This window comes from Erinaceus europaeus, chromosome 2 (assembly GCF_950295315.1).
Source record: "Erinaceus europaeus chromosome 2, mEriEur2.1, whole genome shotgun sequence".
Lineage (NCBI taxonomy): Eukaryota > Metazoa > Chordata > Mammalia > Eulipotyphla > Erinaceidae > Erinaceus > Erinaceus europaeus.
In genome coordinates, this window is record NC_080163.1 from 50,932,385 (window position 1) to 50,947,857 (window position 15,473).

The window sequence follows — 15,473 nt, forward strand, 5'->3', positions numbered from 1 at the left end:
ATTATCATAGAAAGGAGGAGCAGCAATAAATGAAAAAGACTAATATTCATGACCTCACATAATTTACTGAAGAAAATAGAAAATAAAAAGAGCAATAAGAAAATATATGATCTTTATTAGCTTTACAAACTTAAGATAAGTGTCCCAGGGAGTGTTGCAATGCATAGTGCTAGACTCTCAAGAATATAGTCCCAAATTCAGTTCCTAGCATCACATATGACTGAGTATTACTCTGGCACTCATTATATCTTCTCATATTTATCTTTCTCATAAACAGAAATAAATAAATAAATATTTTTTAACATAAAGCCCAGTGGGAAAATGTAATGTGAATTATTGGGGCTGGGAGATATGTAGATTTTAGAAGGATCATTAACAGAGACTTATCAGATAAAATCATTTTCTTAAGTGAAAACCTGACCATAAGAGGAAATATATAGAACAAGAAAGCTGGATCAGGGAACAGAGTAGCTCCCAAATATGGGAAAAGTATATAAATATTGTTAACTATAACCCCCATTGATTTGATCTCAAGCCCATATTCAGCACAGAAGCCTGTGCAACTTCTCCATCCCTGTAGATCTGAGTTTACATTCTGTGGTTATAGCTAGGAACATTCTAGACTGCACTCATTGCAGGACCCATCTTCCTCAGGTGGCAGAGTTTGTTGACCTAATTTCTTTTTGGAGAATGGGGCAGTCCCTACCATTGCTGATCCACACTGAGGGCAAGGTCTTGTAGAAACCCACAAGGGTGTCTGCTATGTTGTTCCTGATGAAGATGACCAGTGGCCTTGGAAATAGGGACCTGTTAGTATTCTAGGCCCATCAAGTGGGAATCGCAGGACTCCCTGACTAGAGCCCTGGATGATGGGGTGGCCTGGTAGTGAACAAAAGAACCATCATAAAAGTACACTGGTCTGTCGCCCTTATCCAGCTTTTGTAGACCTTATTTTGCCTGACTTTAGCCTTGGATTTATTGAGGGTAGTGAAATAGGAAGTAGGTGAGGAGGAAATCTAGGTCTAAGTAGAAACTGTTTGATTAAGTACGTCATGCTCTCTTTTTTTAGGTCTTTCTACTTGTTGCATTTGTTGAGTCACTGAAAATTATTGTGCACTTTTACTTTGAGGTATATATTTTCCCCTTACTTATGGATACATGTGCACATGTGCTCTATATAGTGAGCCATGGTCTATATCTAGGTTCTGTAGCTTTGTTAGGAACTGCAGCAAAAGCAACTAGCCATGTCCTATATAAGATACAGCTATATATAAATAACATTAAATGACATAAACCATGGTGAAGTCTTGTATGATAAGGCAAATCCTAACTATGGGCTTTTCAAAGTAAACCAAATTCCCAAATAACTTGTTTATAAAAATGACTATTTATTTCTTTCTTAATCTCTAAGACAATAAGAATATTCCCCATTCTCTGTAATGCCCATATATCTCCCAGTCCCGGAACCTCTGGAGCATGGCTCGTTTTCCTTCATGCTTCTCTTAATCCATACCATTTGATACTGTATCTACTGATACCAACCAAATCAATGCATCCTGTACCACTTTGACTTGTTTCACTTCTGATTGTGTCTAAATTAGAAATTTTAACTTCCTTTTGGGGGGATGAGTTTTGAAATCCTCTGGAATGTTTTTGTATGTATCATAAAATTCATAACATTTTTTATACAAAAAAAACAGTCACTATCATCTTACCCATATGATATATGAGCTAAAATCACAGATCAGAATATCCTTGTACAAGTGAAGAATAGCAGCAAAACAACTGCAGAAAAGGCAGTCATATGGAATATACTGTAAAATTGTGCACACCATATCTGGCTCCACATAGCATTACAGTGTGTGGAGATTAAAGAGCTAAACTCACAGGATTCTGAATTCCTTGAAGAACTTGGCAAAGATTCGCCTTAGAGGTTTAGCTGTGGGTATAAGTTAATTCTCCAGAACAGTGAACAGACAGTCACTGAAAAGAGATTATGATGGATGTCTCAGACTTAGGTGTGTGGCACTCAGAGGTGCCCATGCACTTCAGAAAAAGAGTCACATGAGAAACTAAGCACATTTCAAGCACTATGTAGGAATGTCCTGAGAATATTTGTTAGGGTGGGAAAAGAACTACAACTTGGAAAAGCCAAAATGTGTTAAGAAAAATATTTGTGTTTTCCTCTGTAACTTCTGAAAGAGGACAACTTCATTACACAATGATATTTTCATATTGCAGTAACTAAATCATGGTTCAAAAGTTTGATCCACAATGATAAAACCTGGATAGTTAACATCATTACTAAGAGCCAAGAGCACTTCCTGTTCCCTGTTTTCCCACTGAGTCTACTAGGATAGCTAAACCTTTATGATTATTACTATTGTTAACTAAGACTTAACAATAATTCTTAATGTTTGCTGCCTTAGAATTTTATGGTCTTTATGTCAAAATTTTACAGCAGCTTTATGAGGTATACATGGTTAGCCTTAAGTTTAAGTGAGAAAATAGGAAGTTGCAACAATTTGCTAAGGGCATTCAATCCATAAGTAACAAAACTATAATCAAGGTCAGAAGAAATATGATTTGAAAGCTCATGTTTCTATATCTATGTGCTCTAACATTCTTAAAACAACAGGAAGGTTTATTTTAAAACTGTGAATTTCCAGAGAGAATGTGTGATGTGTATTGTGGTAAGAACATCAGACTCAGGTGGGATATACACCTCTTTGATCTATTTAGTTTTTTTTTTTTCCTTTACAACTTTTAGGGTCAATCTTCTTCTTTATAAAAGGAGAGGTTTAAAGTAGTTTCTTCATTTACCTTTTTAACTTTTTTATTATCTTTATTTATTTCTTGGATAGAGACAGCCAGAAATGGAGAGGAGGGGGGATTGAGAGGGAGAGAAATAGAGAGATACCTGCAACTCTGTTTTATCACTTGTGAAACTTTCCTCCTGCAGGTGGGGACCAGGGGTTTGAACCCCAGTCTTTGCGCCCTGTAATGTGTGCCCAACCAGCTGGGCCAACACCCAGCCCCTTCTTCGTTTATCTTATTACTGAATTCTTTATTTTCAGCTCTATTTGTAATAGTGAATAAAGGTTAATAAATGGCAAGAGTCACCAACATGTAGAAATAAAGGACTCTTTAAAAATGTATTATTTTATTACTTAATAGTAATGATGTTAACTACCATTTTAGGCATACTTAGCATTCTCTCTCTCTCTCTCCCTCTCTCTCTCTTTCTCTCTCTCTTTGTTTTAATTCCATAAACATCTTTATAGTATTTGAATTCTATGTTAACTCATCAAGATAAATCATCATAGATTTATATTTCCCTATTCTCACTACTAAATAAAATTAGAACTCAGTTATGGTCTTTCTAATTTCATCATCTTCAGTATCAAACTATAGTATTTATCGACTTTTATCTTTGTCACACAGGTTGATATTTTCAGAAAGAGAAAGATAAAGACCACAAAAGAAGAGAGAGAGAGAGAGAGAGAGAGAGAGAGAGAGAGAGAGAGAGAGAGAGAGAGAGAGAAACAGCACAACACTAAAGCTACCTCCATATCAATGGGGATGTTCCCAAAAGTAGGTTGTAGGATGGACACCGATGCAGGTTCACTATTCAAATGAGCTATCTTGTCAGCTCTTGTTGACTGTCTTTAAGTATAATTAGTATTATCCTTTCAGCCAATTATTTTATTCTGGCAAAAGTATAAAATATGTGCTGATGGCTGATGATGGTGTACTTTATAATGAGAAAACACACAGGACTTATAGCACTAATCCATAAAGAGAGAGAGCTCAGACAGCCATTTATTTCATTGGTGATTTGAAATCATTTTGATTTTGTTGATCATACAGGAGATCAGAAAAAGCAAAGTAATGATTTTTCACTGGGAAATCAATAGTTTCACTCAGCACTGTTAACAGGTTGTTCTAAAATTAGTTCTTAGTCAACCATACACAGTCAGTTTGACTGTTAAAGTGACAGCCAAATCTTGTTTATGTCCTTCTCTGAGTGACAAACTATGGATTTAATGTTGGAAGCTTTTCAGAACATCTAGTTGGATCAACTGCTTATTACTAATTATCCATAAACTATCACTTTTCTTAAACTGTCTAAAATTGTTTTTCAATTATACCTGGTAAACTTGATGGCAGTAAATCTAATAATTCATGAAGTAATTCATTCCATTTTTTGAATGGAGAATTGTAATAAATATGGAAAGTTCTTGAAATGTAACAGAAAAGTTCATTCTATATCTTTATCACTCATGGGGACGATATTTCAACTTTGCCCTTTTTTTGCAGAAGCAAGTTAAATATTTTGTGACTTAAAATAAAGATATATCTTTGAAATACGCAATATACTATTTGTAATTTATTAGAATACTATAGGTTACCATTATTCTTTTTAGACCTAGGACATACACAAATATAAACTAAAATATATTTATAAATTTTTCTCAGAAAAAATATATTTGTGTTTTTATTCCAAGCCATTTCCAATAATTTTACAGGGATTTTTTTATATATAACTTAAAAATAACAATGTGGTCCTGAAATTGGGAAAGTTTGGAATGTTCTTACTCATGACCACAGAATGTGAGCTCAGATCTCTACAGGGATGCAGAGTATTCATAGGCTTCCAAGCTGAACATGGGTCACCAGATCAAATCGATGGGGTTTACAGTCAACATTATTTATACACCTTTCCCATATTTGGAGCTACTCTTTTCCCTGATCCAGGTTTCTGATCCCTTTTCCAGCCATGACATCATTTCCCCAGACAATACCAGATGTCAGGCTCAGGAAAAAAAAAAAGAAAAAGAAAAAACTAGGAGAGTCATGGACTTTTTGGAATATAACTAAAATAAGATTACTAACTATCTACAAAATGGAGTAAACGCCCCCCCCCCCCCCCACACACACACACACACTCTTCATCTGAACTATTCCAGCCTTTTGGTTCACAACTAGGCAACAATTTGTTTGGCTCTATATGTTAACTCTCTTTTCAGCCACCAGGTTCCAGATGCTAACATGATGCCAAGCAGACTTCTCTGGACAGACGACCCCACCAAAATGTCCTGTAGACTCTCTTACCCAGAACCCCGTCTCACTAAGGAAAGAGAGAGATAGGCTGGAAGTATGGATCAACATGCAAACACCCAGTGGGTGTTCAGTGGGGAAGCAATTACAGGAGCCAGACCTTCCACCTTCTGCACCTTATAATGACCCTGGGTCCATACTCCCAGAGGGTTAAAGAATAGGAAAGCTATCAGGGGAGGGGGTGGGATACGGAGTTCTGATGGTAGGAATTGTGTGGAGTTGTACCCCTCTTATCCTATGTTTTTTTTGTCAGTGTTTCCTCTTTATAAATAAAAATTTTTAAAAATAACAATGTGACTTATGATAATCATTTCTTTATGTAGAAAAATAATACACTATCTAGACATATTAACTCTCATAAATTGTTTGGACAGAGACATGGAGGGAGAGAGAGAGAGAGAGACCACAGAAATCTTTCTTCAGTTAAGTAGAGGCCAGGCTTGGACATGGGTCTTAACACATTACAAAACAGTGCACTGTCCAAGTAAAATATTTCACCAAGAATTACACATGCATCTAATAATATATGACATCTGAAACTAGATGAACATAGAACTCCATAATGTGGACAATAATCATTACATTGTTCTACTTTCCTCCTGCAGTGGGAGACTCTCACTGTAATATCTATGCTTTACTGATCTCAGCTTCCTGATGGCTATTAAAGTATCAGCTACATAATAAATATAAACATCTAAATATTAGGCCATTGATTTTAAAAATATGTCATTTGAATCCTGTCTTATACCCAGCTTATTTGTCAGTGAATTTTACTTGACCCTTTGGTATTATTAGTGTTCTAATTTCAGATCATTTTTATTTTTTCCTTGACTGACTTTGGTGTTTTTGTTTGTTTGTTTCCTGCAGAATATTTTGGCATGTTTGAAATGCACGTTAATTTTGTAATATTTTGGAATAAGTAAGTATTTTGCAATACTCGGATTAGTTTTGAAAGCTCAGATCATACAAGGTTGTACCTTATTTTTACATACATTCATTTTTGCTTATGTTCCTTTATAAAATTTGAGTATACTACAGTAATGATCTCAGGGAAATTTCTGTAAGGTATTACTTATCTAGAATTATTATCTTTTAACTAAATTTATTCGTAAGATAATGAAAATGTAGTCTTAAACTAGCTTTATTAAAATGGAAAAATAGAAGTGAAAGCATTTGGAAAGATTCAATACCTATATAATAAAAAATACTCAATAAAATGTGTACACAAAGCCACGGCTTGCATCAGTAGCAATGGTAAAAGTGCTGAATGATTTTCTTTTAATGCACTAAATAAAAAATTATCCCCTCTATCACTGCCATTATTCAATAGAGTAATAGAAGTGCTAGCAAGAACAATTAGGAGAAATAAAAGACACACAAGTAGAAAATAAGAAAAACTGTTAATATTTGTCAGTGATATAACTTTGTAGATAGAAAGCCCTAAAGACCTATGAAAAACTATTAAAAATAATAAATGATAAAAAAACATTCAGACTACAAACTCAGTAAACAAAAATGAATTTCATTTCTATATGTAAAAATTGTACCACTATAAAGAGAAATTAAGAAATTAATTGTTATTTACAATTGGACTAAAATGGATAAACTTAAAGAAGTAAAAACATGCTGAAAACTATATGATACTACTGGGAGAAAATGACAAAGATATTGGTAGAAATAAGAAGTTATTGTGTGTTCATTGATTGTAAACTATCATTATTTTTTCTAAATCACATTACTGGGGGGTAAATAATTTACAGTACAACTATTTACACAAGGGTACGATTTATCATGTCCCTGTGATAGGTATCTGAAAATATCCCCAGGCCCAACTTTGCTCTTTCTCCAACATTGTTCACCAGCCCTGTACTCCCCAGTCTCTGCCTTTCCCCACATTCTCCAGAATCCTTTGCTTTCATGTAATGCCCTACTCCCAGCCCAAGTTTCACATTATGCTTTCCCTTTCTGTTCTCGTTTCTTTAAGTTTAACCTGTAAGTGAGATAATCTGGTATTCATTTTTCTATTTTGGGCTTATCTCATTTGACATTATTCCTTCAAGCTCCATCCAAGGTGATGCAAAGGAGATGACTTCATAATTTTTGATAGGTGAGTAATACGTGTGTGTGTGTGTGTGTGTGTGTGTGTGTGTGAACTTTCTTAGCCACTAATCTCTCATGGGGCGTCTGGGTTGCTTCCAAGTATAGGCTATTGCAAATTGTGCTGCTATGAGCATAGGTATAAACAGATCTTTTCAGATAAGAGTCTTTGGATATATTTCTAAGAGTGGAATTTCTGGTCATTTATTTCTACAGTTGTGAGAAGCCTCCTACTGTTTTCTGTAGGGGTTGTATTGCATTCTCATCCTTCACTCACATTCTTACCAACATTGGTTTCTGGTTTTTTTTTTTTAATATTTGTGGACAAAAGTTTATGTATTAATAATAGCAATTTAATTTTGAAAATATTTTTTAAAATTTCTTTATTGGGGAATTAATGGTTTACATTCAACAGTAAATACAAGAGTTTGTACATGCATAACATTTCCCAGTTTTCCATATAATAATACAACCCCCACTAGGTCCTCTGTCATCCTTCTTGGATCTGTATTCTCCCCACCCATTCACCTCAGAGTCTTTTTACAGTAAAGGGAATGGGGACACAGAACTTTGATGGTGGTAATGGTGTGGAATTATATACCTGTTGTTTCATAATTTTATAAATCAATATTAAATCACTAATAAAAATAAAAAGAAAAAGGAACAGAAAAAGGAACAATAATTAATGTATCATATTCTCCAAATTCAATGTCTATTATAAAGCAATACTCATCACAGTGAAGTATTAAAACAAAAGAAGATATGTATATCAACTGAACAGAATTTAGAACCTAGAAATAAATATTAACATGGAACACAAGTTTATGACAAAGGATCATAAAGTTTGAATGAAGTAACAAAACTTCTTCAGTGGATGTTAGGAATACTAGACAGGTATATGCAAAAACTGAAACTAGATTCAGAAACTGGATTGCTCTCCAGGAAGGAGGCAACCCAGTGCTCCAGCACAGGGTATAGTTGGGCAGAACTTCACAGGAAGCAATAATATTGAAGAAGATTGCCTGAGAACACAAGATACGATTAGGACTTACTTGGGAACCCACCAAGTCACCAGTAAGTTCAAACACCTGTGGCTCATGGATAGAGAGGAGCCTAAGTAGAGATTACTGTGGCTAAAGCCAGTATCTACTGCAAGCAGCTGGTAACAGTTCATCAGTTTGCTAGTTGAGGCAACACCTCCATTATGTTTTACCAACAAAAAAACTGATGTATGGAGGAGAGGACCCTCGTAAGGTTCACCAAATGCAACAGTGAGTCTACATTACTACTGTCCCATGGAGGCTGGAGCAGCAGTGGGGAGGCCCTTTGCTGACATCATGGGGCAGAGAACTGGCCAGGAAACTCAGGAGAAGATCTACACCACAGTGTTCTACAGGTGGGGCTATATAGTTGGAGCCTTTCCACATTTTTCTCCTGATGAATTGGGAGACATGGTAAATAATTGCCTCATAAACCACAGAGTATAAATGAGATTTGTTTATAAACTCACGGGGCCAAGGAGTGCTGTCCAACTTGGCTCTGACTGCTGGTAGAGCATCTGAATTGTGCCCGGGACATTGGATCCTTGGGGTGTGGGAATCTCTTTGCATGACCACTGCGATATCTCTCCCCTACCCTGATTTATCTCTTGGTCAGGAGTGGGTGATTAAGCTAGAAAACCTAGATAGTGTTAAAAAGCCCTCAGGCTGCCATAGCATACAGAGAAGACAAAGAATATAAGAAACTATAACAGCTACTGTGCTTCAATTTAGGAATTGAGATATCATTGAAAGAACTGTTAGTTTCCATAACTGTGAACTCTTTCAGTACCTTACTTAGACACAAGTCAATCCAGGCAACAGTGATCAGTGAACTGAAAAGTACTGAGAGAAGCACCTCATAACACTATATATAATGTTTAAGCTAAGAAGAAACACTGAAAGAAATGTCATCAGAAATGGGGAAACAACAAATAATACTCCAAAGGAAACACTATCTCAAGGTAGAGAGCTTTTGCTGAAATAGCTAAACTAAGAGCACAACTAGCTAAGCAAACTAATACAGTTGCAGAACAGGGTAACAAAATAGCTGAGCTACAGAAAACAGAGGGGAGAAAGAATAGAATAAATGAGGCAGAAAACAGAATTACCAAGATTGAGAATGGACTAGAGAAAACTAAGGAAGAAGTAAGAGATCTCAAGAGAGATTAAGACATATTTAAAAAACAGCAGAGACATATAAGATGGCTTCAAAAGTAGTAATATGTGTATAATTGGCTTACCAGAGGAAGAAAGAAAAGGAGAGGAAGAAAGCATTCTACAGCACATAATAGCTGAAAATTTCCCTAATCTAGACAACATAAAAGACATAAAGATTCAAGAATCCCAAAGAGTCCTAAACAGAATTAACCAGACTTAAAGACACATCATACTTAGAATGAAAAGGAATGGGAGTTGGGTGGTAGCACAACAGGTTAAGCACATATGGCATGAAGCAAGGACCAGCATGAGAATCCTGGTTTGAGTCCCTGGCTCCCCACCTTCAGAGGCATTACTTCACAGGCAGTGAAGCAGGTCAGCAGGTGTCTGTCTTTCTCTCGCCCTCTCTGTCTTCCCCTCCTTTCTCCATTTCTCTTTGTCCTGTCTAACAACAATGACATCAACTACAACAATAATAAAAACTAAAACAACAAGGACAACAAAAGGGAAAAATAAATGAAAATAAATATAAAAAAATGTTGCTCCCTGTTTGGGCGCCAGATTCCAAGACAGATGTGGGAGACAGATGACCAGGGACTTATGGCTGAGCTGGGAAGCAGTGCATTGTTTATTGAGAAAAGAATCTGCATTTATAGTTTCCAGGAAGGAAGTGGTAGGGTGGAAAACAGGGTGTGACTAGGAGAGGGGGCAGAGCAAAAAGAGAATGCTAACCAGTGGGATTAAACCAATGCCTTGCAGACAGGGTGGGTCTCAGACAAAACAATGTTTAAATAGACCAGCAAAAAAATAGTAAAAAAAAAAAATGAAAAGGAATAAGGTGGGGCGGAGACAAGATTGCTGCTTGATGACAACACCTGCTGTAAGCTCTGCAAAGAAGCTGCTTTCAACATGGGAATCTGGAGAGAGGGTAGGATGATAGGGCCAGTGGTAGAGGGAAAGCAGGGGGTGGTCAGAGTGACACCAAAGAAGAGTCCTATATCCCACTCTTGGGCTGGCAAACAGAGGCCATAAAAAACAAAGAAAAGAAGGATTTTTGGCTTGGCTATTTCTGAATGGACTTTCCCCCACCATCCCAAAACTAGCCCCAGCCAACTGGTCAACTGCTCCTCACAGGCTTCCTACAGAGCTAATTTCTTTACCAAGACTCCTAGAACAGCAGGGGTGTCATTCAAAGCCCTTTCTTTTCTTTTTCTTTTTGAAAGGAGCTGGAGCTCTATCTGAGTGACAGAATACCTGACCAATCAGGGCCTCAGCCCTGCCTGAGAAAGACTATTTACCTCTGAAATTTGTTTCATAATTACTTCTTGTGATTGTTTGCCTTTGCTTGGTTTAGGAAGGGGACAAGGCTATGTGTAGCTAATCTGGAGTGGTCTAAACTGTAGACTGACTATTAGGGTTTTTTAATTCTATTTTATTTTATTATTATTGTTGTTACTATTATTCTTAAATATGTGTGTGTCTTTTCCCTCCTATCCAGGTTGAAGAAAATTAACTGTTGTTGCTTTTTCCATTGATAGGTGACTGGGTGTGCTATCAGTTGTGCGAGGAACTTGGATTTCTCTCTCTCTTTTCTCCACCTTTCTGCCCCACTAGTGAAAGAGACAGACAAACTGGCAGTATGGATGGACCTGCCAATGCCCATGTTCAGTGGGAAAGCAACTACAGAAGCCAGACTTTCCACCTTCTGCACCCAATAATGACCCTGGATCCATACTTCCAAGGGAATAAAGAATAGAAAGCTGGTTAAGCGCATGTGGCACAAAGAGCAAGGACCGGTGTAGGGATCCTGGTTCAAGCCCCTGGCTCCACGCCTCTAGGGGAGTCACGTCACAGGTGGTGAAGCAGGTCTGCAGGTGTCTATCTTTCTCTCCCACCCTCTGTCTTCCCCTCCTCTCTCCACTTCTCTCTGTTCTATCCAACAAAGACAACATCAACAACAACAACAATAATAACTACAACAATAAAACAATAAGGGCAACAAAAAGGAATAAATAAATATTTTTAAAAAATAAGAGTCTGCTGCTCCTGGCAGACATTAAAAAAAAAAAAATGAAAAGCTATCAGGGGATGGAATGGGACATAGAGTTCTGGTTGTAGGAATTATGTGGTTGTACCCCTTATCCTATAGTCTTGTCAGTGTTTCCATCTTTTTTTTTTCCTGTTCATGGCAGTTTTATTTACAAGAGCCAATATGTGGAATTAATCAAAATGTCTATGTGCAGACAATAAAGAGGATATGTGTACACAAAATGAAACTTAATTTACATTCTAAAAAAGAGGAATTGAGCTAGGGTGGTGACACACCTACACGGGGCCTACGCGGAGCAACCCAGGATCTTAGACCTGTAGCCCCAGGTGTTGTAAATTAACTTAAAAAGAGGTGTGGGGGTTGGGGCTGCTTGTGGAGGATATAGAAGAATTCACAGCGGGAGCTGGGAACTGGTTTAATCAATACATGGTTTATTAGGGTAAAACAGGTAAAAGGCAAAATAAGCAATTATCATCAAGGGTTAAGCGTATGCTGTCTGAATATGGTTATCAAAGTTTAGTCCCATAAGATAAACAATTATCAGCTCTGGTAAAGGTTGCTCAAGGCTGTCCTCAACTCCCACTTTAAAAATAACTCAAAGGGAATGTTGTAGAATTGTATCCTCTTATCCATTGATCTTGTCATTATTTCCATAAGCTTTATTTTTTATTTTTTATTTAAGAAAGGATTAATTAACAAAACCATAGGGTAGGAGGGGTACAATTCCACACAATTCCCACCACCCAATCTCCATATCCCACCCCCTCCCCTGATAGCTTTCCCATTCTCTATCCCTCTGGGGAGCATGGACCCAGTGTCCTTGTGGGTTGCAGAAGGTGGAAGGTCTGGCTTCTGTAATTGCTTCCCCGCTGAACATGGACTTTGACTGGTCGGTCCATACTCCCAGTCTGCCTCTCTCTTTCCCTAGTAGGGTAGGTCTCTGGGGAAGCGGAGCTCCAGGACACATTGGTAGGGTCTTTAGTCTAGGGAAGCCTGGCCGGCATCCTGATGACATCTGGAACCTGGTGACTGAAAAGAGAGTTAACATAGGAAGCCAATCAAATTGTTGAGCAATAATGGACCCAAAGCTTGGAATAGTGGAGAGAAAGTGTTAGGGGGGTACTCACTGCAAACTCTAGTGTACTTCTGCTTTCAGGTATATATTTTGTACTAGTTTATGGATACGTGTGAACATATGCTCTCTCTCACAGAACCTGGTGTATATCTAGGTTTTGGGACTTTGTTATAAAGTGAACCACCTGAGATGGAATTAGAGTATACTATGAAAGGAAAGGTCTCACCCGAGTAATGAAGCTGAAGGGTTGTCATTCCACACGTGAAGTCTCTGGACACAGTCTGAAGTGAAGCATGTTGAGGTGGCAATTGTTGTGTTGGTTAGGTTGTGATTGGCAGATGCAATATTATTTGATATGGATTGGGAGAGGCATACGGGAAAGTGGGCCCTATTCAATGGTTCCAGGACTGGGGGAAGTAGAGGCTCTATAGTGGAGATGTGAGGTTCCTGCTGTCTTAGGGTTCAAAAAGACAATCGATAGTTAATGTTATCATCACATTATTTGGTAATTGGGTTAACTTTGAAAAGTCCTTTTGTTAGGGTTTGCTGTACAGTACTCAGTATCTTGTATATAAGCTTTTATTAAAGAAGTAAATAACTAGAAAAAAAAAAAAAAGGATAAGTCACCCCATGGTGTGGGAGGTGGCACAATGGATAAAGCACTGGAATCTCAAACATGAGGTTCCGAGTTCAATACCCAGCATCCTATGTACCAGAGTGATGTCTGGTTATTTCTGTCCTATCTTCCTCATCAATAAATAAAATCTAAAAAAAAAAATAATAAGTCAGCCATAGGGTAGGGAGATAGCTTAATGACTATGTAAGAAGACTCTCATACCTGAGGCTCTGAAGATTCACATCCTACAAACCATTACCCAGAGTTCAGCAGTGATCTGGTAAAAATAAGTAAATCAGCCCTGGATACAGTGTGTAGCTGTAAACCAGGTTTTTTTTAAATTTTTATATTTTTTTAAAATTTTTTCCTCTCCCCCACCCCCTACCCAGCCCAGAGTTTTACTTTGGCACAATACACCAACTCCAGTTCAGGTTCTACTTGTGTTTTCTCTTCTGATCTTGTTTTTCAACTTCTGTCTGAGAGCGAGATCATCCCATATCCATCCTTCTGTTTCTGACTTATTTCACTTAACATGAATTTTCCAAGGTCCATCCAAGATCGGCTGAAAATGGTGAAGTCACCATTTTTAATAGCTGAGTAATATATATGTATATATCACAACTTACTTAGCCACCTATCTGTTGTTGGACACCTGGGTTGCTTATTACAAATTGTGCTGCTAAGAACATAGGTGTACACAGATCTCTTTGGATGGGTGTGTTCGATTCTTTAGGATATATCCCCAGGACAAGAATTACAGGATCATAGGGTAGGTCCATTTCTAACCTTCTGAGAGTTCTCCAGACTGTTCTCCACAGAGGTTGGACAAATTCACATTCCTACCAGTAATGCAGGAGGGTTCCTTTGACCCCACAACCTCTCCAGCATTTGCTGCTGCTACCTTTTCTGATGTATGCCATTCTCACAGGAAGGAGGTGGTCTCTCATTATTCTCTTTATTTGCATTTCTGTGACAATCAAGACTTGGAACATTTTTTTCATATGCTTTTCAGCCTTTTGGATATCTTCTGTGTTGAATATTCTGTCCATGCCCTCTCCCCATTTTTGGATGGGGTTATTTGTTTTCTTGTTGTTGAGTTTGGCAAGCTCTTTATATATTTTGTTTATTAAATTCGTTCTGCTGTATGGCATGTAAAGATCTTCTTCCATTCTGTAAGGGGTCTCTTGGTTTGGGTAGTGGTTTCTTTTGCTGTTCAGAAGCTTTTTAGTTTGATATAGTCCCATAAATTTATACTTGTCTTAGTCTTCTTTGTAATTGGATTTGTTTCATTGACTATGTCTTTAAAATTTATGCAGAAAAGAGTTCTGCCAATATTTTCCTCTAAGTATCTGATAGTTTCTGATCTAACATTCAAGTCCTTGTTCCACTTGGAATTTACTTTTGTATTTGGTGAAATATGGTGGTTCAGTTTTATTCTTCTGCATGTTTCAACCCTTTTTTTCCAATACCATTTGTTGAAGAGACTCTGCTTTCCCCATTTAATAGTCTGGGCACCTTTGTCAAAGAATAGATGGCCATAGGTGTGGGGGCTTACTTCTGGGGATAAAAAGGGATAAGATACAAATAAATCAGATTGTAAATGAAAGAGGAGATAACATAAGAGACACCACACAGATTCAACATATCATGTGAGGCTTCTAAGAACAACTATATGCCAGGAAACTAGAGAACCTGGAAGAAATGGATGAGTTCCTAGATACTTACAAACTTCCAAAGTTGTTTAAAGAGGAACTAGAAAATATGAATAGTCCCATCAAAATTGAAAAAGTTATCAATAACATTTTCAAGAATAAAAGTAGTGGAACAGATGGCTTTACAAATGAATTCTACAAAAACTTCAAGAAAGATTTAATACCTCTACTTTGAAAACTCTTCCAAATATTGAAAACATAGGAATACTCTCTTCCAGCTTCTATGAAGCCAACATCACTCTGATATCAAAAGCAGATAGGGATACAGCAAAAAAGAAAGCTAGATGTGAAAATATTGAATAAAATTCTAGCTAACTGTATGCAGCAGTATATTAGTGTATCATGACAAGTTGGGTTTATCCCAGGGATGCAAGGTTGGTATAATATTTGTAAATGAATCAACATGATCCACCACATCAATGAATGCAAGACCAAAAACCACATGACTAATTTAATAGCCGCAGAAAAAGCCTTTGACAAAATCCGGGATACTTTTATGATCAAAATGCTACAAGAAATGGGAATATATAGAAAATTCCTGGAGATAGTGGAGTCTATATATAGCAAACCTACAGCCAACATCATAGTCAATTGTGAAAAACTG